General features: G+C 35.6%; 1 protein-coding gene across 47 annotated transcripts in view; it reads left to right on the top strand.

Annotated features, from left to right (window-relative positions):
* ZBTB20 (zinc finger and BTB domain containing 20) overlaps nt 1-24,981 on the top strand; it is an 873,240-nt gene that overhangs the window by 264,393 nt on the left and 583,866 nt on the right. For all 47 annotated transcript variants that reach the window (XR_016233099.1, XR_016233101.1, XR_016233100.1 and 44 more), the window contains one exon: nt 3,223-3,264. The gene's annotated coding sequence lies outside the window, so the exon portion shown is untranslated. The remainder of the gene's footprint in view (nt 1-3,222; nt 3,265-24,981) is intronic.

Raw genomic sequence — 24,981 nt, 5'->3', positions numbered from 1 at the left:
TGAGTCCAAAAGAAATGATTTTGGATTACATAGTATTTTTTCTCAAAATAGGTTTTAATTAAAATGCAAAGTTTTTATAATGTTCCTGATAATATTTACTTAGGCATTAGGGGAAATGATTTTAGTCTGAATTTAGGTTCAGATATCTTTTATTGGAGCCGGTGCCCTCTCCTCTAGGCCCAAGTGAAGCCTTTGCAGTGCCTTAAGCAAATTAAAAATTAAATATATTAATGGATTAAGAGGTATTTATAACAGGACCAACCTGTATGGAGGGAAGTGGAACCTTCCATGGAAGTTGAACTCCATGAAATACAGTAGGACCCACTAAATACCCACTGGAGAATACAGCTATGTGAACCTAGAAGTTAAAAGGACTTGAAGAAGAAAGAAAAAGCCACTCAATAGTATGTCCCTGTCTGGAGTGGTACTGATAGTAACTTTACCCACTTGACCGAAACAATTCTGGGATTTTGTAATCTGTGAGAATCTGAAGACATACCAATTAGCATCTCAAGATCAGTACTGTCCTTCAGTTCAAAGTGCAAATAAGGACTAGAATGACATCAGCAAGTATCCGTTTCTGTCTTCCAAGCCATGAGAGAAAAATTACTGTAACAATCATCACTTACATTTGCTAACTCTATTTTATTATGATATGAGAACATTTGCAGAGTCTGTTTAAAATACACAAAGTCATTCTTCTCTCGTGTGTGTTAAGGAACGTACATCACCTTGTTCTGATTCTAGCTGAGGAACTACGTTCATTTTGTCCTTATCTTCCTTTTTTTTGGGTGTTTCAGTTAAATATGGAAAATGGTCCCTCATTCTTCATATAGGGAACTTGGGAAATATTGCTGCATAAAGTTTTTAGATCCCACTGCCTCTTTCTTCAGGAAAAACAAAGGTGCAAAAAATGCTGATTGGGTTGTTCCTCTGGCTATTACTATTATTACAATGTCTTCTACTACTCTACTACCTCAGTACTCTGCTTCCGCCTGGAACTCCTTGAACTCAGGTATACAGATCATTGATCACATGAATAGCTTCTGTTAGTGCTTCTCACGCCTTCACACAGGCTAATCCATCGACTCAACCTCATAACCATCATGTGGCACTAGCTTCCGACAGGCAAAAGCCAATAATGGTAACAGGACACAAGAAATTTAACTGCTGTTGAGAGACTCTTTACTACATCATTTTCTAGGCAAACTAAAATGACTTGCCTATCTCCTTTCCTTTTCCTAGCAGTTATGTCCCAGTAGTATCATTAGGCAGGATTAACAAGTAACTAATTTGTTTAGTTTGGTTGCCAATAAATAACTGTCTACCAGATCACTCACAAATACCTTGCACTGTGTTCTGTTTACATCTTTAGATGAGTTGTGTGTGTGTAATCTTCAGCACAATTAAAATGTTAGCTCAGTGAGGGGAAGACTTGTATTAAATTATCTTTTTCACATCACAATGCCAAACACAGCACCTTGCACACAGTAGATGCTCATTGAATGTTTTTAGCTTAGTGAATAAATCAGTCTGTACTAGATTGAACAGATTTGCAATTCTAAATTGTTCTTGTCATAATTTCACTCTGCATAATTAAAGTTTTACTAAGATGATTAAAAATGTGTTACTGAATTACTGGTGTAAATTCTAAAAGCAGTGGGTTAAAAAAGACCATGGCTATCTCCTTCTAAGGAAGCAGTGAGGATGAGTTGTTCACTGTAGGTATCCGTACTGGATTTTATGTGTGACTGAATTAATTTATTTCTGTTAGTAAGTTAGTCAAAATTTCCATATGGAATATTGTAACTCGTTTACCCTTACCCTGCCAACTAATATTTTTCTTATGATAAACATAATATTTATTGTAGTGAATTAACTATATTTGCAAGTAAAAAGAAAAAAATTAAAATCTTCAATAATCTCATCAAGATATAATCATTCTTAATATTTTATGTGTTCTGTTTCTCATCCACATAAGTTTATTGTGTCCACGCAACTGAACTGTACATGTTTATTTAACATTATAATACTATTAATTTGCATTCTCCTATAAAATTTAAAATATACTTTTAGAGTACCTAGTAAATTATTGCAAAATGTTCTTTTGTATAGATATTCTATATTTTAATTATTTTGCTATTGCTATACATTTAAGTTTGTTACAGCTTTTGACTATCACAAAAATTACCTTTTTGACATGAATGTTTATTCTCAGTTATATAAGATAGATTCTTAGAAGTAAAATTGCTGAGTAAAATTTTGCCTTTGAGTTTTTAATGCATTTAACAATTCATACTCCCATCAAAAGTATATAAAGATGGTATTTCATTGACCCATCATCTGAATTGTTTATTAGCTCTACACGTTTAAGCAATACTATTGGGTAGACCCACTGACTTTAATATATTGCTGTTATCAACTATGCTCAGAAGAAGTATACAAATAGTTTGCTTTTAGGAAGAATTATGAAATATTTTAAGGGTCATAATACTTTGGAGACGGCATGTTACATTACAGTATCTAATTGTAAACTGCATACTGTTGTTCAAGCTGCACTTCCATAATCTTCTGTCCTGGTTTCCCCTCCACTGGCAATTTTGCCCAAGTGTGTTTGAAGCATTCTGCATTATCTCTGATGAAGTGTTAGCATTCCCCATTGTAGCAACCAATCTCATTTCTATTTGTTGTTGTATCTTAAAGTTAATGAACATTCAAAGTTCATTTTTACTTATTTATGCATTTTGGTGGATTATTCTATAAAAACATTTTTCTTCCTCACGGATATTCAAACTGAGTTCAGATAAATTGGAGTAGTTTCATTTTAGAGAGCAGCAGTCATATTTGTATTAGGAAGGCAATAGTCTTGGAAGAATACCAAAAAAAAATCATTTTTAAGTGTTTGCCTCATCCTCTAGCGAAAGCATTTGCGTTTCAGAGGCTATGGTGAGTCTTAGTCCCTGGCCAGTACTTGTTTTTAATAACATTTGTAAGGGATTGTGTGAGTGTGTGTGTGTGTGTGTGTGTATGTGTATGTGTGTGTGTGTTGATTCATATGAATTTAGGGTGACTGAAATATCGTATGGTGAGCATATAGATATAAAATAACTCCCTGCCTTATGCACTCCAATTATTTCTACTTCTCTGAGAAGTTGTCTCAATATAAATACTATTCTAACCAAGTAAGTTAATTTTTACTTATATATTTGTTTTATATTTCAGAGTACCTGATAAATTGCCAGGTTGTGGCCCATAGTTGCACAGGTATGTATATGAATTACCTATAGCTATATAAATCTATGTAGTAACTGATAAGCTATTATATTTCGGTTATGAAAATTGCTTACAAATTTCATAATGTGAAAATGTTAATTTTGAGTACTGTACTTATAAATATTGACAGCTTCAGAAGATAGAACATTTTATACATACGTTGTATTTCATTCTATTGTAAGAATCAAATAAACATTTCTAAGATTTGATGAGGCAGAATAATTTTAATTACAAAGCATTCTTCTGGTGAAGAGATTAGAGAGTACTTTGTGAAACTGTACTATTAAAGTAACTAGTGATGGGAACAGTCTATTGCACAACCTCTATGTTTCTGACATTGTTTTATTTTCAAACTTATTTTGCTGCTTTTGAATTTATTTTCTGTGGGGGTTGCCTTAGGTAAGGAGTGGTTGCAGATGTACTGTCTGCTGCTCTGTCTCAAGCACTAGACGAATGAAAAAAAAAATGTTTGCACCTGTTTAAAATCTCAACCATGCAGTGTTGTGGTTCCTGGGCAACAGGCAGGAATTCTCAAAAGCTTGGTTGCACCTGCTCAATTGTTGTTTGCAGCTGTGTGTGAGAGCACAGAGAAGCTTGTTAGCAGTTTGCTTCTGCTATTACGTATTTTGTGTACTCTGAGTTTGAAAGATTCTTAGCTGATATAGACCTTGAACTATTTAGACTAGTTTATTTTAAAACTCATTGGTTTTAGCTTGCAAATTTTCCTCAAATTTTTGTTTTGTGTTTCAATTATTTTTGTAGTTGTTGTTGACTGCCCAAGATAATGTGTATGTGAACTTCTCCAAAGGATACCTGGGGATGTGTAGCTCTTCAGATAACTGGTGGATAATAATTTTTGTCCTAGTAGAGGGAGTTTGTTTGGCTCAATTGCACCATGTTGGCAACCCCACTATGTGAGCCTGGATGTAGTTATTGATCCATTTAGCTGAACAGATTTGAAAGCATTTGGCTATTAGTGGACACATGGGGCACATTCAGAAAATTTAAGGGTATATTGTAAGATGATTTTTCTATTTGTGCATGTGTCTCTGTTGTAGTTAAAGGGAGAAAAAAGGGAAAATTAAATAGTCATCCTAGAAGAGGTGCTAATATCCAGATATCGATTTCAAGGCTGCAATATTTTAATTTAATTTAACCAAGTGCTAGATTCTTGGTATTTTTCTTGTTATCGTAGAAATGTTGTGTCCTTTAGTTAATAATTTATGCATTTACTGAAAATATATATTTAATATAGATAAGCTATTACAGATTGCATCTTAAGGAAAGTTCTCAGATATAATACAAAAAACTGCAATTCAATGTAAATGTGTTTAGTTAATTTCTTCAGTAGTCCCAAATTCCTAATATTGAAAACTTATTCAAATGACTTACATTGTTTTAGAAATGCTAAAGAGTTTTCAGTAGTATTTAGTTACATAAATCTTGTATTTTAGAACTGGTGTATCTTTTCTTTTTATTAGCTCATTTGGAATATGTTTATCATTTTCAAATAAATCACTGTAATATGAATTTAACATGTCTGGTAGTAAGAAACATAGGTAGATAGATAATTAGAGAATTTTTCACAGTCCCTTAATACAATATCTTATACATAGTAGTTAGTCAGTTAAAGTTCACTGGTTGAATGAATGCACTATGCATTCATGGATGGATAGTATCCTAGAAACTTAATTACGTGTCACACATTTTGGATGAGTCTTGATGGACTTACTTTAATTCTCAGACTACCAGTTACGTAAAAGGGAGAATACTGATAAACTCCAACCTTAAAATGAGAAGTTAATATATAAGAATTTATAATTTTTCATTGTTATTATAAAGAATTAAAATAACAGTATTATCAATATGCTGTACATTCATTTTTCCTGACTATAAGAAAAGTCTTTGTATTAACCCTATTTTATATACAAGATTGACTCATTCATAGCTAAGTTACTTGTCAATTTGGAGATAATTTTCAGCAAAGGAATAAACAAATCTTTAGTGTTTTATGATTACTTAGATTTTCTGAGTACTTGCTTATACTATTGTCTTCCTATCTCTATTGCACACACGTAGATAACTCTTAAACATTAAGTATGTGTTGACTTTCTTTGGGTCAAATAATATTAGAACATATTAAAATTTGTTTTTTCTAAGTACAATTAGTGGATCTTGTGTTTACTGTATATGTATTTCTAATTATTATTTATTACTCACTACATTTTAACTATAAATAGAGGTAAAGCCAAGCAAAAGTAGGATCAAAGCAGTGAAGTTACCAGCTGCTTTAGAGCCGCCCTTCTGAAGTTTCCTTTTGTGAAGCATGAGGCACTTACATCCTTGTAAGAATGGCCCAGTTTACATAATGAATCAATTTCTATTGCATCAAAATATCTTGTTTTGGCGTCTCAAATTTCAGCACCACTAATTGATAACAGTTATGGATACATCTAAGTTTGAAGTGGTTTTTCTTTCACCTTAGTTTAAACCAATGGGTAAGAGGACAATATCAAGAACATCACTCTTTTCTTTCCTGTTACTTATTGTGGCCGATGAAACCATATCCCTTAGGTAGTCTCAACATTAGAATCTGAGAGATGAGTCCAGAAAATGTATTAGTTAGAATATAAGTCACTAAAGAAGACAGATATTAGCAGCTTCTTCCATGGCCTCTACCAGGAATTATTATATGGAAATCTGAAGGAAGGAAAAATTGCCAAGCCCTAGGGTTCCTGAACGTAATTGCAGATTTCTCTGTTATTTCAGCATTAAAGAAATAAAGGAGGAGAATACACATTTATTGAGACTGTAGCATGCCTCCATGTAATTTATTTTCCCCCTTTCTCTTTTCCCTCCCTTCCTCATTTTTCTTCCTTTTACTCCATGTATTAAATGATCGCCTACTATTTGCTAGACAGAGTGCTAGGCTAGAGGAATAAAACAAAGTGCTTGTCTTCAAAAATCGTACAGGCAAGTGGGACACAAAGATGTATCAGCAGAGTTCTTTTTTGACTTCACTACTTATTATTAGCATAGACTCAGAAAAGTTACCTAATGTTTCTGATTCTTTTGCTTCCTTACTTATAAAATTGGAAAAGTAATAGTATCTACCTCATATTTTGTTGTGTTGAGAGTTAGATAACAACTACCTATAAAATTCTTAGCCCCAGGAATTCACAGAGCAAGTATGTGATAAATCATAACTGTGTTACTATTAATTCTGTCACTGCCACTACCACCACTATCACTGAAGAGAGGTCATCTAATTGTCATGGAGTAGGGATTATGGTATGGGCAATGCCATATAGATTGTCTCAAAGGTCCAAGGTAACTCTGCTATGAGAGGACTTGAGAAGAGATTGTAAAAGTCATTAATCAGTGTACTGAATCTAAAAAATCTTCAAGTATTCTTTTTATTAATATTCCCCATTTTAATTGTGTTAAAAGGATGCATAACAAAATCAACCATCTTAAACATTATTAGACGTCCAGGTAGTTGGCATGAAACACATTCATAATGTTGTACAACCATCACCACTGTTCATCTCCATAAATCTTTCATCTTCTTTTTTCTTTTTTTCTTTTTTCTTTTTTTTTTATTTTTTAATTTTTTTTTAAATTTTTTTTTTGACAGGCAGAGTGGACAGTGAGAGATAGAGAGACAGAGAGAAAGGTCTTCCTATTGCCGTTGGTTCACCCTCCAATGGCCACCGTGGCTGGCGCACTGCGGCCGGCGCACCGCGCTGATCCGATGGCAGGAGCCAGGAGCCAGGTGCTTTTCCTGGTCTCCCATGGGATGCAGGGTCCAAGCACCTGGGCCATCCTCCACTGCACTCCCTGGCCACAGCAGAGAGCTGGCCTGGAAGAGGGGCAACCGGGACAGAATCCGGCACCCCAACCGGGACTAGAACCCCGTGTGCCGGCGCCGCTAGGCGGAGGATTAGCCTAGTGAGCTGTGGCGCCGGCAAATCTTTCATCTTCTAAAACAGAAATGTTCTACTCATTGGAAAATATCTTCCTACTCTCTGATTCCCCCTGTCCCTGGCAACCATTATCCTACTTTTTAGTCTCTATGTTTTGAAGACTTTAAGTAATCATACAATTATAGTCATACAATATTTGTCTCTTTCTGTTTGGTTTATTTCCTTAATATAATATCCTCCTGATTTATGCATGTTGTAGCATGTATCATAATTTTCTTCCTTTTTAAAGCTAAGTAATACTCCTTTGTATGTATATACCACATTTTCCTTATCCATTCATCCATTATTGAATGTTTGGGTTGCTTCCATGATTTCATTATTATGAATCATTCAACCATGACCATGGGCACACAAATATCTCTTTGAGAACCTGCTTTTGATTCTTTTGGGTATATACACAGAATTGTAATTCTTGAATCATATGGTAATTCTATTTTTCATAAATTATTATAATTATATTATTCTCTAAATGATTGAAGTCTTTTCATAGGTATTTGTGGATAGCATTGATTTCTTCATAAGGAAAATAAGATGAGTCAGTTTTAGCAAGAAAATACCTTCTATTCATGTATGTTCAAATGTTTTAAAGGATCTTGTGATTACTTAATAAATCAGCATCTTGGAAGCCAATAGTGCTTTTAGGATATTGATTCTAAATCCATTGCTTGAGTTTGAATATAGGAGATTTGGATTCCAACTGACCTTCACTGAAATCCCACTCCACAATTCAGTAGCTGTGTGACCGAAGCAAAGTTCCCTATGCTCGCTGCTATGGTTTGGATGCGGTTTGTTCCTTAAGGGTTCATGTGTTAGAGGCTTGGTCTAGTATATAACATTTTTGAGATATTGGACAATTTAGGAAGGTCATTAGGTCATTGGGAGTATCACTATCAAAAGAGACTGAGCAGTTCTTACGGGGCCCAAGTTCCCACAAGATTAAGTTATTACGAAAGAGTAACTCTGGCACCCTTACATCTTGATGTCCTTTCTCATCAAGTGATTCCTTTCACATGTGCTCCTGCTGTGATGCCATTACCTGTGATTCCCTCACCAGGAGCTGAAAAATAGGGCCACCTGATCCTGGAGTTTTAGGTTACAAAACTGTTAACTAATTGAACTTCTTTTTGTTATACGTCATCCAGCCTCAGACATTTTGTTATAGCAATGAAAAACTAATGCACGTAATTAGTCTCAAGTTGTCTTCTGTATAATGTGACAGTAGTAATGTCTATCTTTGTAATGATGTATATTAGGAATAAAAATATATTAGCTTTAGAAAATATTTTATTTGACCTACAGTATTCACTGATATTCCATACATTTTAATTTTTCCTCCCTCTTATTAAAATATAAAGTTGTGATGAGAAATATAAGAATTTACCCTTTAAAAACTTACTTTTGTCAGTTATCATTATGATGGTATCTGTTGAATATCTCAGTGCAGCATGTTACTCATAGTTAGATTTTCTTACTATGCCCGCTACATTTAGTGGGCTGGGGTTATTTAAAGAAAATTTTAGGACAAAGCTAATCACATTCATTTCCATAACTGCCGATTATATAAGTATGCTTTTCAATGAAAAGCTTATTGAAACTTATTGATACTTATTGAGTCCCAGATAATTCCCTCGTCTCTTTTGAAAGTTGGATACCCTGAAAAATCAATCTCTTAGAACAGTGAAGAACTTATCCTCAACAATGTACTTTCACATACATCCTTGTGAACTAAAGGAGATTGGCACAGTTGTCAGAATCTGAGCAGCCCAGGCTCAATGAGCATAGTTGTCAATGAGTAGATGGCTGTGTAAACTTTTGTTTTTCTCTTGAGAAGAAAATTAGTAGTGTAAAATGTCCTAATTCCTTCGAATGCAAACTCCCTCAACAGTAGAAAAGCAGATTTGTAAATTTATCTGTATGATTTTTCCTTAATTATACTTAATAAAAACTAGATGATCCCAATTATAGTAAACCATTTTCCTCTGCCAAGCTGTTCATACTTGTATTGCAGCAGTGTTTTTCTGAACACCAATCTGAAAATGATTCCTCAAAAGTAAGGGTGGGGAGAATAGCAGTAGATGTTATATAAGACTGCTCATTACTCACCTCAGGTAAATAGAATTGATTCACCTAATGTCAAATACACAGTTTTGACCATGATGTATCAAAGTAAACACTGAGGATTAATGACTTATTTATCTAGTTGTATATGAGTTTGCTAGAGCTGCTGTACCAAGATATAACAAACTTGATGGCTTAAATAGATATTTGTTTTCTCACAGTTTCAGCAGGGCTGGCTCCTTCTGAGGGCTATCAGGGAAGGATTTGCCCAAACCCTTTCTTCTTGACTATCTTCTTCCTGTCTCTTTACGTTGTCTTCCTCAGAGCATCTGGATCTGTGGCCCAGCCTCTCCTTTTTTCTAAGGATGTTAGTCATATGGTATTAAGGCTCATGGTAGTGATCACATTTTAGCTTGGTTACCTCTATAAAGACTCTACCTCCCTAGCAGCAGACATTGTAACATAGCAAGTCAAGCCACGGCTTGGGATGCCCACATCTTATTTTTGAATATTGACTTGAGTTCCAGCTACTCTACTTCTGATCCAGATTCCTGCTAATGTGATCCTGGGATATAAAAGGTAATGACTCAAGTGGTTGAGACTTGGCTAAAGAGGAAGACTTGGCTAAAGTTCTAGGTTCCTGGCTCTTGCCAAGCCACCCAATCCTGGCTGTTACACGCATTTGACCAATGTGCCAGCATATGTAAGGTCTACCCCTCTCAACTCCCCTCCCCCACTTCTCCGTCTTCCAAGTAGATGAAAAATGAATTAGTGTTAAAAAAATACATCATCTCCCAATAAGATCACATTTAGAGGTGCTACTGGATTAGGGATCCAATTGTTTTTTTCAAGTTATAATAGTTGGATTAAGAATTGTTAACATTTATGAAGTGACTGATACTCCAGGTGTTTTATATATGCTACTGATAATCCTTACAACAACCTTGGATAGATGTTATTTCTCCTATTTTACAGTTGATAAAGAGAATCTCAGAGAGGGTATAGAAATTGTCCAGTCATACAACTATTAAATGTTAAATGCTGGTATTTGAATCTAGCACCCCATGCTGTATTTTATATAGATAAGCGTCATAACAACTCAGTCAAAAGGCTCCCAAAAATACTTAGAGCATTTAAACTATTTTTATTCTTCTTGCTATTATGACTGTGCCAAAGGACATTTTATCCATCAAAAATTGTACATTATGTGATTGCATGAATGTTCAGTCATTGACTACCAACATCGTACTCCTGAATTTTTTGTTGACAGTTGTCAACAAAAAGGCTCAGTGTTTTAGCTCTCCTGCACCTGATGAAGCTTTTGGACACAGTGATTTCTAAACATGGACTGCATGAGTTGATTCTGGCCCCCATTTCTGTGGATGGCACTGAGAGCCAACTTATGCCCAGAATCTGCTTCTCTGCACATGAGCTTTCTGTTCTCTCTTTCTCCCCCTCGCCTCTCCCTCATCTTTGTTTTTTCCTTTTACCAGATAGCTTGTGATTTGTTACACAATTGCTGGCATGAGTGAAAAAGACTGAAAGGGGATAGGTGTGAAGAACAAGATGGGGAACAAGAGGGCACTTCTGAAAGTGCCTGGAAAATGCATATTATGGTGAACTTATGCATGGATTTCAGAAATGTTTTGCACCAAAGCTGGCTTATCTTTTAGATCCATTTCCTACAAACCCTTTGAAGCACCTTCTTAGTTTTGTTCATGTAACAGCCAGTGCTCTTAAAGGTAAGTGCTACAGACTGGTCCCAGCCTTATTGTAGCCCAATCACACTGAGGAGCAAGGAGCATTGTGTTCCTTGTATAAGTTTCCCATCTTACTAATAAAAACAATTTGTTTCTCATTTTGAAGTGTTAAATCAGAACTTCTGGATGACCCAATTTCACTAATAATTCTCTTAAGCAACCCTTGTACTCATTTATAAGATTTTTTTCCCACCCACTGTCTGTCTAGCCTGGTTTAAAATTTTTATATATGTACTTTTAAAAAATTGATTAGCTGGAGAGCTGCCCATTCCTCTGTGCTGTATAATAAGGATTTAAAAACTGCACACTGAATTCTGTATAGTGTAATTAAAACTGACCCACATTTGGACCTGAGTACACCAGGACTTAGCCAAACTTGCCATGAGCTGAGTTCTGGTGGCAGATGGGAACTAATGAGGACACACTCCACTCCAGAATTTCCCAGCTGCTTGGCCCCTTTTTGTACAAACAAGGTTTGGAGCGAAGTCCGAATCCCAAGAGCATGTTCTGTAAATGTGCTGTACCCAATGATTTGGGAAATGTTCTCACAAAATCAGACATTGCAAGGTATACTCAAGACCTCAATTACTGTCAGATTTAAAACATAAAAATTCAGAAAGATCTTTTGTGATCTTTCCAGCCAGTTTTTAATTTCAAAGTGAATAAAAATCTCATCTTCAACCCCACCCCCATTGGCTTTTCTCCTGTGCCTGGCAATGGAGTGAGAACTTATATCAAAACCTGGAGACTAGCAAGTAGTTAGCTCAGGGGCAGTTGTTCATCAGGATAGACTGTGTGTCTCTGTGCAACCTATGGATCTCTTCAACTGGTTTGATGTCCTGGGACTATTCAGGCAGATGTAATTGAATCAGTTTGAAGCAGCTGTAGCTGGCATGTGGTCTCTCAGATTGCTAGCACCTGCTTGTTTTTTTGTAACTCACTAGAGTGAGAGAAGTGCCAAAACCAGCATTGGTCTTGGAGCAGATAAAGCACTTCAGATCTTATATCCCATTCCTCTTCCAACCTAGCCACATCATCACTGGTACCTGGATTAATAAAACTCCTTTACATGATGAGGTCTGAGGTATACTTTTCCTTCTCATTCTTCTCAGTATTTAGATCTTGACAATACTGACCATGCTAGCTACCCTTCCACCTCCTCCCCAAAATAAAAGAGTATAATGGTGATCAGGTGGCTTGGGGTTCTCTTATCATTAGACAACTGGGTAGCCTGTGGTTTGCAGAATCATTTAAATGAATGCACCAAATTCATTTGCTATTCCAGCACAGTCTTATTGGCACAGAGAATGAGCAGTTAATGTATAACAAACTGTGAGCTGTTATGGAATATGATAAATAAACTTTCTTAGCAGGGGGGATTTAAAATGGAGCTGTTTCTCTAATGTAAGTTCTAAACTAATTGACATTGATTTCTTCAACATTTTCTGTATGCAAGAGGATACTATATACAAGAGGATACAGTCTACTAAAATAGAATTTAAACTTATACAGCATAATGAGATGCCAAACATATTTTTAAAATATAGATTTGTAATTGTTCTCAAAAGATTTGTTCAATATAAAAATACATCTTTACCTTACCTTCTCTTTATTCCATTTTATTTGTCATGCATTTAATTGTTAAGTGGTACCAGTATCCTAACGTTTAATTTGAATCTGTAGATGATAAAAACAACATTCTCTGTGAAGAATTGAGAGGGATTCAAGAAAAATTTTGTCCTCTATAAGTTTATACAAATTTTTACAAAGGCAATTTTATCTTATAAGTACTGTGGCTTGGGGTGATTTCTATTTTAACCATAGTCCTTCTATTTAAGAATCTTTTTATCCCTGGATTCAGGGAATAGAGACAATATTTTAAAGTGGAAAGGGTATACAGTTCAGAAATAGGTATGGATTAAATTTCTCAGCTCTGACTTTTCACTGTGAGATGGTGAGCAGCCCTTGAAGTTCGCTTAGGCTCAGTTTCCTCCTCTGTCAACTACAGATGACAGTATACCAAAGCTCTTGGAATTTAAAATGAACCCTTCTTCCTCTCCTCTGTCATCATCAACACAATTCTACTCTGAGCCAAAGTAATAAAATCTGATCTAGTGCATGGATTCTTCTTTTCCCACCACTTCTATTATTTGCTTTAGCTTTTGCAGATTTATTCTACACTTTGAAAGAGCACTTTACTTATCTAGAAAGAAGCAAAATTTTAAGAATCACTCTATAATCTAGACATCACTAATATTTACTGTTGAGAAATTTGCTTCTTAATAATAATTCCATCATTTTTAATAGGGGCTGCATAATATTAATAAATTATATATATATAATAGCTATTATACAAATCCAGATCATTGCCTTATTTATTTATTCATGTATTCATTCATTCATTCATTCACTTAATACAAATTGTTCCATTGACCTAACTACATTCACTTCCCATCTAATTATATATGAATATGCTAATTATTACATCACATCTTATTGAACTTACAAAGTGTTAGGAGACCAATGTTTCAGAAAAAAAGCACTCAAATATAAATAAATCCATTTCTGAATTATAAAAGCTGCTTGTTCCTATCTTTAGAATATTTGGTGACTTTATAGAAGGACTAACTAAAATTTATTAACTATAGAAACAATTAGTAAATTCCATTTACTATTAGTCAGTAATTAGTGCACACCTCTTAGTATACAAAAAAAAAGCACAAAAAAACCCTTGACATTTGCAGTTTTCTAGAAATTTAATTCCTTTATTCTTTCCTCCTTGAATACATGATTTTTTTAAATAATAAATGTCTATTCTACATGTATCACCCTTATGCTTTTGAAAATATGTAAGGGAATCTGTGATTAAAATTTCTAATTTACGGGGCCGGTGCTGTGGTACAGCGGGTTAATGCCCTGGCCTGAAACGCCAGCATCCCATATGGGTACCAGTTCAAGACCTGGATGCTCTACTTCTGATCCAGCTCTCTGCTATCACCTGGGAAAGCAGTAAAAGATGGCCCAAGTCCTTGGGCCCCTGGACCCACATGGGTGACCCGGAAGAAGCTCCTAGCTCCTGGCTTCAGATTGGCACAGCTCCGGCTGCTGTGGCCAATTGGGGAGTGAACCATCAGATGGAAGACCTCTGTCTGCCTTTCTCTACCTCTCCTCTCTCTTTGTAACTCTGACTTTCAAATAAATAAATCTTAAAAATAAAATAAAATTTCTAATTTTCTAAATATATGGATTCATGTGTATTTAGGGTGAACATATGTCTGTGGATATTTCTTTCTATGAAGTGTGTTTCTCTTAAAGTGTTTAAAAGTTTCACACTATTAGCTATTCTTATTTTTTGTTAGCCATATCAAAACATGATTGTACCACAGGTCATGACTTTTTTAAAAAATTTATTTGAAAGTCAAAGTTACAGAGATATAAGGAGAGACAGAGGGAGATCTTTCATCTGCTGATTCACTCCTCAGAATGTCAGCACTGGTCCAGGCTGAAGCCAGGAGCCAGGAACTTCATCTGGGTGTCCCACGTGGGTGGCAAGGGCCCAAACATTTGCACCATCTTTTGCTGCTTTTCCCAGGCCATTAGCAAGAAGCTGGATCAGAAATGGAGTAGCTGGGATACCAGTTGGTGCCTATATGGGATGCCATCTTTGCAAGTGGCAAATCCACAATAGTATGACACCAGCTCCTAGGTCATGATGTTTTTTTAAGACTTTTTATTTATTTATCTGACAGGTAGAATTATAGACAGTGTGTGAGAGAGAGAGAGAGAGAGAGAGAGAAAGGTCTTCCATCCAATGGTTCACCCCTGTAAATGGCCGCTATGGCCTGAGCTATGCTGATCCAAAGCTAGGAGCCAGGTGCTTCTTCCTGGTCTCCCATGCGCGTACAGGAGCACGAGCACTTGGGCCATCCTCCACTGCCTGCCCGGGCCACAGCAGAGAGCTGGACCAGAAGAGGAGCAACCAGGACTAGAACCCATTGCCCATATGGGATGTTGGTGCTGCAGGTGGAGGACCAACCTAGTGTGCTATGGCACCAGCCCCAGGTCATGATGTTTTAAAGGTTAAAATCATTAAATTCATATCTTCTGAATTTTGAGATTACAGTCAACACAACTACATGGATAAAAGATAATATGTATAGAAAATAAGTGAATTAAAGTGAACTGAAAATGTTAAATCATATGTAGCAGGTGTGCTAGCTGAGTTCAGTGTTACTTAAGAAATGGTTAATTTTGTATATCAGGAGACGTTCAAACATACATTCTTTAATCATGTTGATCTGATGCCTCAAGCAAAACAACATGTACTTGTTATAGTCTTTGTCAGTGTCAGGCTAGTATATACCCTAGACCAAAAGAAAAGTGATTTTTCTCCTGTAAATTTGTTACTTGATAACATTTTCACATTTTTCATATATTGGCTGGTGCCACAGCTCACTAGGTTAATCCTCCGCCTGAGGTGCTGGCACTCCCGGTTCTAGTCCCGTTTGGGGTGCCGGTTCTGTCCCGGTTGCTCCTCTTCCAGTCCAGCTCTCTGCTGTGGCCCAGGAAGGCAGTGGAGGATGGCTCAAGTCCTTGGGCCCTGCACCCCCATGGGAGACCAGAAGGAAGCACCTGGTTCCAGGCTTCGGATCAGCATAGCTCAGGCCATAGCGGCCATTTGGGGGGTGAACCAACAGAAGGAAGATCTTTCTCTCTGTCTCTCTCTCACTGTCTAACTCTGCCTGTCAAAAAAAAATTCATGTATCAAAAATAGATTTATTTAGTCTGAATCCAGTTCTTCCTCAACATAAATAATTTTTCATTTGATGACTGTTTTGAATTATGTCCAAATAAGTACAAACATACCTTTGCTATTGATTATAGAACATCAGAAAATATTAATACATCAGTATAATACTTGGGAATTTCAAAAATATAAATCTATTTTATTTAGAAAAGTAACACATAACAGTTTCTGTCCTTTGAAAGAATGGGATTAGAAGCGACAATATCACTTTCAAAAGGTGTCTCTATTGGATTTAAGTGGGAACAATTCCAACTGGAGGAAAATACATTCCTTTTTACGTGTACTTACTGTTACTAGCAATCATCACCAGAACCTCTCAGAAAGTTTTCTCTTGGCTTTACCTTTGTTCCTATGTGCTGCTACCAACTTGGAATATAGAAACCATCATTTATATTGATAAATCTATTCCCTCTGTGTCATTTTTGGCTCTGGAGATAGAGGGACAATGCCCTAGTCACCTGGCACTGCTACCATAAATTGCCAGAAACTAAATGATCTCACATAAATTGATTGTCTTATCGTTCTGGAGACCAGAAGTCCATAATCAAGGTGCAAAAGGACCTGGCCTCCCTCTAAGTGCTGTAGATGAGTATCTTCCTTTGCCTCTTCCAGCATCTGGGACCCCAGGCCTTCCTTGGCTTTGGTCCAAGCACTTCAAACCCCGCTTCCATCTTTGCATGATTCTCCTCTCTGTATGTCTTTGTGTATCCTCTCTTACTCTTACAAGGGTGTCAGCCATTGCATTGAGAGCTCACCTGAAATCCAGGATGATTTCATCTCATAATATGAATTATTTACATCTGCAAAGATGTTATTTTCCAATAAAGTTACATTCTGAGGTCCTGAGTGGTCATGAAACTTCAGGTACACTATTCAATGTTTAATCTACTGCAGAGAGTTACATTATTTTCTGTGTTAACTATCTGTGGAAGGCTTATTTACACTGTAACACATTAATCCTTTCTCTCCTCTGCAGTTGACAAATCTATTCTGTTCCACATTTGTGGAAGAACTGTTGCCTTATTATTTTGCTAAACTACTGAAACTTCTTTTCACTATAGATAGTAACTGAGACATAGAGTATGTAGCCAGCACAGTCATAGTCGTTCTGCAGATTCAATTAACAATTAAAAAACCACCTTGAGATTGGATAGCTTTTCTGTGAATTCATGTGTGTGGAGAGGAAACAACTTATGACCTAAATCATGAGTCTCAGAGAAGTTTTCTTATAATGTTCTGCAGATAGTGTAAGCAAGTATGCACCTGAATTTAGAGGGACAAAAGTTTGTTCTGATGATCACATGCTGTAACCATGAGGTAATTTAATCTCCATTGTTAGCATCAGCCAGGTCTTTATTAGAGAACTATGAATCCGACTGTAGATACGGATACACAGCTATTAAGTTACCATTGGATGCATAAGTAACCAAGACCTGATCAAAGGAGCAAGGCTCAGTTCAGATAGATTATTTTCTGTGTGTAGCTAGTAAATGACTAAGACAGATTTTAAACTCAGCTTTGCTCAATTCAAACACCCGTATTCTTTCTATTTCTCCAAAGTTGATTCTCAAGCTCTGAGCAATGTCTTTTCCTGTAAGTCAGGAGTAGACTACTATTAGGGTGAGAGTTGGCAGAGAGAGCAGTGAGTAATGTAGAACCATTCCTAAAAGAATTAGATTATAATTGGAAGCATTTGTTGACCCTTTCCACCCTACGATTGTGGAATATTGCAGGTGGTTTTCTTTTAAAAACTCAATAAACCAACAATTTGAATTTCTAAAATAGATAATTAGTACAGTGATTATATGAATTATTATGGGTCTTAACTACTGAACAATTCCTTTAGGTTACAGCTTTTACTGTACTTTGGTTTGCATAAAATATCAGTATATGCACGTAAAACAGAAAAAAAATAGAAATAAGTGTTCAATTTCTCTGCCAGACCAAAAAATGAAGTAGAAAATAAATGAAAGTAAATAATCTCTGAAATTGTAATATAGTTTTATCTGAAAATGTGGTTTTAATAATAGAAAACTATGATTCACACCCAAATCATGTTAATTGAATGGACCTAGTGTAGTTTGTTGTTATTCCTGTTGCTATAAGAACCAAATAAAAGAAAATATTCTTTTGCTAGATTGCAGATTTCTTTCTGGTGTGGATCACTATTCTACCATGGGTAAACTAATAGAATTCAAACATGGTCCAAAGCACCAGATATAGTGCTCTGAATTAGAAAATCCAGATGTTACCTACCTTACAGAGGTAGTATCATTGAGTGTGTGTGTGTGTAAGCACTAAGAAAATTAACAAATATATAAATAAGACACATTTAGAAAGTAATAGATGTTATTCTTAAAGTACAACAGAAAAAAAATAGGATAGAGAATGCTGTGAACAAGTGATAGGATCCTGGGTGGGCTTTCTGAGGAAACAATACTTGAACTCTAAGACCTGAACAATATACAAGCGAGACAGTCAATGAAAGGTCTAGAATATAATAAATTTGATCTCTAGATTCCTACAGGTTGCTCGAGGTTCTGCCTCCTAAGTTTGTGTGTGTACTAGATTGGCTATAGCAAAGGAAGCGTATCTTGTCTGTTGACTATTTACAATGTACAACTGAGAGGTCTGCTTTTGGAGCATCAGGTTGACTCTTCTTTATCTTATTAAATATAGCAACAATAAGCATTTTAAAGACGTTTAACCCTATCCTCCTAAAAGATTACAGTCTTGTTATTTGTGAAAGCTGTAGTAAATTTGACCACAAAGAGTGGTTGAATTACTTGCTGTTTTTATCTCTCCCAAGCAATTCTGTTGCCCATTCTGGTACTAGTGATTGTTAGAGGAGTTACTGGGATTTTTGAGCCCTCATTTCTCCCTTCAGTAAATCATCTTTTCAAGGAATAATACAAGGGTACTTCAAAAAGTTCATGGAAAATAGAATTAGAGGATGTTTATTTTGATGCAAAATTTATAATTTGTGCCTAGTTTTTTCATAATAATATTTCCATGAATTTTTTGGAAACCTTTAATATTATCCTTATTCTTCTTTCCAGATTTAATATTGAAAATGAAAATAGAAAACCAAACAGAATATTCTTAGTTTTTTTTTAACTTTTATTTAATGAATATAAATTTCCAAAGTACAACTTATGGATTACAATGGCTTCCCCCACATACCGTCCCACCCACCCACAACCCTCCCCTTTCCCACTCCCTCTCCCCTTCCATTCACATCAAGATTCATTTTCGATTATCTTAATATACAGAAGATCAGTTTAGTATACATTAAGTAAAGATTTCAACAGTTTGTTCCCACACAGAAACATAAAGTGAAAAATAATAGATGATTTTTTTAAATGATGATGAAATCAGATCAGACCTATTGTCATGTTTAATCCCAGTGAGAGTCAAGTTGGGAGTTGATAATTTCTTTTTTTTTTTTTTTTTTTTTACAGAGGATCAGTTTAGTATACATTAAGTAAAGATTTCAACAGTTTGCACCTCCATAGAAACACAAAGTGAAATATATTGTTTGAGTACTCATTATAGCATTAAATCTCAATGCACAGCACATTAAGGACAGAGATCCTACATGAGGAGTAAGTGCACAGTGACTCCTGTTGTTGACTTTACCAATTGACACTCCTGTCTATGGCATCAGTAATCTCCCTATGCTCCAGTCATGAGTTTCCAAGGCTATGGAAGCCCTCTGAGTTCTCCGATTCTTATCTTGTTTAGACAAGGTCATAGTCAAAGTGGAGGTTCTCTCCTCCCTTCAGAGAAAGGTACCTCCTTCTTTGAAGACCTGTTCTTTCCACTGGGATCTCACTCACAGAGATCTTTTGCCAGAGTGTCTTGGCTTTCCATGCCTGAAATACTCTCATGGGCTTTTCAGCCAGATCCAAATGCCTTTAGGGCTGATTCTGAGGCCAGAGTGCTATTTAGGACATCTGCCATTCTATGAGTCTGCTGAGTATCTCACTTCCCATGTTGGATCACTCTCCCCTTTATTTATTCTATCGGTTAGTGTTAGCAGGTACTAGACTTGTTTATGTGCTCCCTTTGACTCTTAGTCCTTTCATTATGATCAATTGTGAACTGAAATTGATCACTTGGAATAGTGAGATGGCATTGGTACATGCCACCTTGATGGGATTGAATTGGAATCCCCTGGTATGTTTCTAACTCTACTATTTGGGGCAAGTCAGCCTGAGCATGTCCCAAATTATACATCTCTTCCCTCTCTTAGTTTTAATTTTGTTTAAGTGTTAGTCTCATATTAGCTCGAGATTTAGCATAGAACTTTCTAGGAATATGTGGTTCTTTCCATTTGAATTGATCACTGGAAGTCTGTTCTTCCCATCTCTACTTTCCTCCTGCAACAAAGTTTCTTCAAATGCTTTATTCAAAATTAAATTGCTTACCCATAAGTAGACAAGTATATATGATCAAAAATTATTGAAATAGATGAGATTAGATTGAATCAGATGACTGTTTTACCATGAGCTGCACTGTTACTATCTAAAACATGCACAAGGAAATAGTCTTGTTAGCATTGGAAAGAAAGTCAAATAACAGTTTTAGAAATGGTTAAAATTTTATGTATTTTCAAATTTTTATTTGAGACGCAGAGACAAACAGACATAGAAACAGATAGATAGGCAGGTAGGCAAATAGACTGAGAGAGCTCATAAGAGCTGGTTCACTCCTCAGTGCCCAAAACAGCTCAGGCTGGGCCAGAGCTACAGCAGAAGCTAGGTACTCAACCCAGGTCTCCCACATGAGAAGCAGAGAACCAACCACTTAAACCACCACCTACCTGCTGCCTCCCAGGGTCTGCATTTCACAAGTGGTCTGAATTGGGAGCCAAATCTGGGAATCAAACGCAGGCACTCCAGTATGGAATATGAGCATGTTAACTGGCATCTTAGCTTGAAGGGCAAACATCTCCCCCAGAAATAGTTAAAATTTCAGATGAGAGAATTTAAAATTGTTTTCACTAGAAAAACTGAAAATCTCTCAACACAGTTTTCACTAGGCCTTATTCACATCCCAATTTACAAACCAAACTATGGTTATGATTAATAGCATAACATTGTTGTCAGTTGTACCACTGACTCTTAGAAAATTCCCATGACTCTGTTCTTATCACAATAATTGAAACCAGAAGTGGAAGAAAGACTACTTGCTTTCTCAGAAATTTCATGGTGCACAATTTCTACTGTATAGCTTTGGTGACCATATAATTTGTCATCCAAATCATAGCTGAAGAGATTTTGCTTTTCAAAAATTTTATCCAAGTGACAAGAATATTAAGTCACCATGGAAGAAGGCCATTATACTGAAGCCTCAGATATCACAAATTAAAAACATGATCTGAAGAACCTTATGTAATTATTTAATATGCATTATCATGCTGTAGAATATAACAAACATTTTTAAGAATGCTTGTGTCACTATATGTCTGAGTTACAAACTAATGTTGGCATTTTATTGTTCTCATATTGTGTATAGGATTCCATATGTCAAGAATGGATCTAAGAAATTGTCTTATACCGTGGTCTTAAATTGGCAGTGAAGTACATAAGCAATGCTTCTCTGTTCAGTTTTGTTTTGCATGTTCAACACTTTTGCAAATTGAAACTGCTGAGACCCGGAAGCACTGCTTGTAAAGGAGTATAGTATTTAAAATAATATTGCAGTTATTCTGTTTGCCAAAATTTTCTGCATAAGCATCGTTTGCTTTTGTTATAAAGACATGGATATAGTCATCATACAAAACACTAAGTAGAGATATACAGTAGCTATCGATGGTCAAAATTGATATTTAAGTTTAAAACATACTTTTCCATCATTCTATATTAGATTGTTAACTTACAAAAATATATATTGTTAGAACTATTAGATAATTAACATTGTTTTTTTAGCTAATTCAATTATTTTTGAAATTTTATTTATATAAAGGAAACAAAATTCATGTATTTCATATATGCAGTTTTTCAAACATCATTATTTCATAATTGCTTTTAATTTTTGCAGTGACATACTTTCAATTTATAATCACAAATGGAGAATTCAACAAATAGCAAGTAGAAAAACACTGTTCTTCAGGAGTATGGACAAAGGCTATAAATAATAATCAAATCTCAAAATCTAAACTTCACTCATATACATTTTTTTGTACTTTGTAATAATTCAGTTATTTTTTACAGATGAGGAAATTGAAACCCAGTGAAGTTAAATGATCTACTGTAGTCTAGACAAATATAGAATGAGGTATTGAACAATATGGTATTCTTTATTTCCATACTGAACAATGTTTTGGTATTTTTTAAAGCATTTTTTATTTATTTGAAAGGCAAAAGGAGAGAGACAGAGATAAGGAGGGCTCCCATAGGCTGGTTCACTTTCTTTTTTTTTTTTTAAGATATATTTATTTATTTGAAAGTCAGAGAGAGAAGGAGAGACAAAGAGAGCTCTTCCATCTGCTGGTTCACTCTCCAAGTGGCCACAACAGCCGGAGCTGCACCAGTCTGAAGCCAGGAATCAGGAGTTTCCTCCAGGTCTCCCTTGCGGGTGGGTGCAGGGGCCCAAAGACGTGGGCCATCTTCCCTGCTTTCCCAGGTTATAGCAGAGAGCTGGATCAAAAGTGGAGCATCCGGGTCTTGAACCGGCGCCCATATTGGATGCCGGCACTGCAGGCAATGGCCCTACCCACTATGCCACAGTGCCGGTCCCTGGTTGACTTTCAAATACCTGTAACAGCCAGGGCTGGGCTATACCAAAGTCAAGAACCAGGAACTCATCTGAATCTACATGGGAGATAGGAACCCAAGTATTAAGGCTGTCACCTGTTCCTCTCAGGTGCATTAGCAAAACCCTGAATAGGAAGTGTGGAGTAGCTAAGACTCAAACCAGACACTCAGATATGGGATGTGCTTAATGCAGGTACTGGTATGCTACCCTCTATCCTCACTTTTAAAATGTGTTCATATGGTTAAAAAAAGTTTTATTTGAATGATACACAAAGATATAAAGTGGAAAGTGTGTCTTTACCAACTTAGGGTACTATTCACCAGACATGAACAGCTTGAAGTGCATTCACATAGAGAAATATATCTATATACCTTTATTCTATAAATGTAAATAGGATTGTATTGTTCAAGTTCTTTTGCATTTTTATTAATTTATATCTTAGAGATTTTATATATCCTTGAGGTTTTATAGCATTCATATTATACTTTCCTCTTTTTAAACACACTATTTCCATTTTATGGATGTAACAAAAATGTTTCCCATTGCCTAGTTTATTGACACTTGAATATTTCATACTTATTTGCTGTTCAAAAATTGAAATAAACAGACTTCTAATTATATCTTTGTATTTAGTTTCATATATGCATAGTATAATTGCCTAGATGTTTGTATAATAAAAATTTTTATAGCTATTAAAATCTTGCATTCACAAACATTGATCTAATAATGAAGTTAAAAGAAAATTTTGAAATCCATGTATTCAAAGGCTCTTCAAAAAGTTTGTGGGAAATGAATATTATGAAAACACTTCGCAGGAATTTCCAGATTTCTTCCATGGGAGTGACGTTTAACCTAACAGCTAAGACACCTGTGTCCTTTGTAGGAGAACTTGGGTTTGAATTCCAGGTCTGGTTCTTGATTTTTGCTCCCTGCTAATTCATATCTGAGAGGTAGCTATGATGGCTCAGGTAATTGGGTTTCTGCAGCTAACATGGGAGACTTGGATTCCATTCTCAGCTTCTGGCTCCAGCTATCAGTCTGTATCTCAAATAAATAATATTTTTTAAAATTTCTTACATCAAAATAAACATTTTTAATTCCATTTTCCACACTTTTTGAAGTATCCTTTTATACTTCTAACAACAGTTTATGAGAATTTCTGCTTTTCCACAGCTTCATCAATGCTGAGTTTTAACAATTATTTTTCTCATTGAAAACTTGAACAATATATTTCATCACTGTTTTGATTTGCATATCTCTATGAGTCAGATTACACAAAATTTCGAAGTTTCACTGGTCATTCACATTTTTGAATTGGATGTTAAATAATTTTCCATTGAGATTTTAAATCAGTAACTAATTTGTATACATTCTTTGTATATTATGGAAAGTAAAAATTTCTCTATGTGTTAATATTTCTGTCTTTTTTTATTATAGTTATATTTGTCAATCACTTCCTTTATAGCTTAGAAAAACTATCAAAAAATTACTCATATTTTCTTCTACCACAATTAAGATTTGGACTCTTTCAGTATTTGTTATTTGATTTGACTAAAACTTAGTTTTGCATGCTATATACTTTGTTTCTTAACATTTATTTTTGATAATGAAAATAAAACAATTTTATTTTATTGCTTGAAATAAAAGAGTCGGGGCAGGCACTGTGGCGCAGCGGGTCATCCCATATGGGCGCAGGTTCGAGACCTGGCTGCTCCACTTCTGATCCAGCTCTCTGCTGTGGCCTGGGAAAACAGTGGAAGATGGCCCAGGTCCTTGGGCCCCTGCAACCAGGTGGGAGACCTGGAAGAAGCTCCTGGCTCCCAGCTTTGGATCGGCACACCTCCGGCTGTTGCGGCCAATTGGGGAGTGAACCATCAGATGGGAGACTCACTGTCTCTCTTTCTCTCTCTCTCTCTCTCTCTCTCTCTGCCACTCCTCTCTCTGTGTAACTCTGACTTTCAAGTAAAATAAATAAATCTTTAAAAAAAAAAAAGAAATAAAAGAGTCACTTTCTTAATCCTATTAATTCTTTAGGAATACAGAGATCAGTCCTAAAGAAAAAAAAAATGGTATTAGATTGAGAACTGAAATGTCAAAATTGACATGTTTTTCTTTATCAATCACTGATGTCTATTGTTTGTGACTTAGGAAAATCCCAAGAAACTTTCTTACTTATAAGAATAAATTATTATATTTTGATAGTCTAAGCAATGATTAAATCAGTGAAAGCATCATGGAATAAATCAAACCCCTAGTGAGATACTTTAAAAGCAAACCCAGTTCATATGGTAATGTTAATTTTACTTACTTAAGAGAAGCACTTACTTATCAGTGC

Source organism: Oryctolagus cuniculus, chromosome 4 (assembly GCF_051225735.1).
Source record: "Oryctolagus cuniculus isolate XC-2025 breed Fujian yellow rabbit chromosome 4, ASM5122573v1, whole genome shotgun sequence".
NCBI classification, from domain to species: Eukaryota; Metazoa; Chordata; class Mammalia; order Lagomorpha; family Leporidae; genus Oryctolagus; species Oryctolagus cuniculus.
Note: the sequence above shows the minus strand (reverse complement) of the source record. Positions and strands in the feature narration are given on the sequence as shown.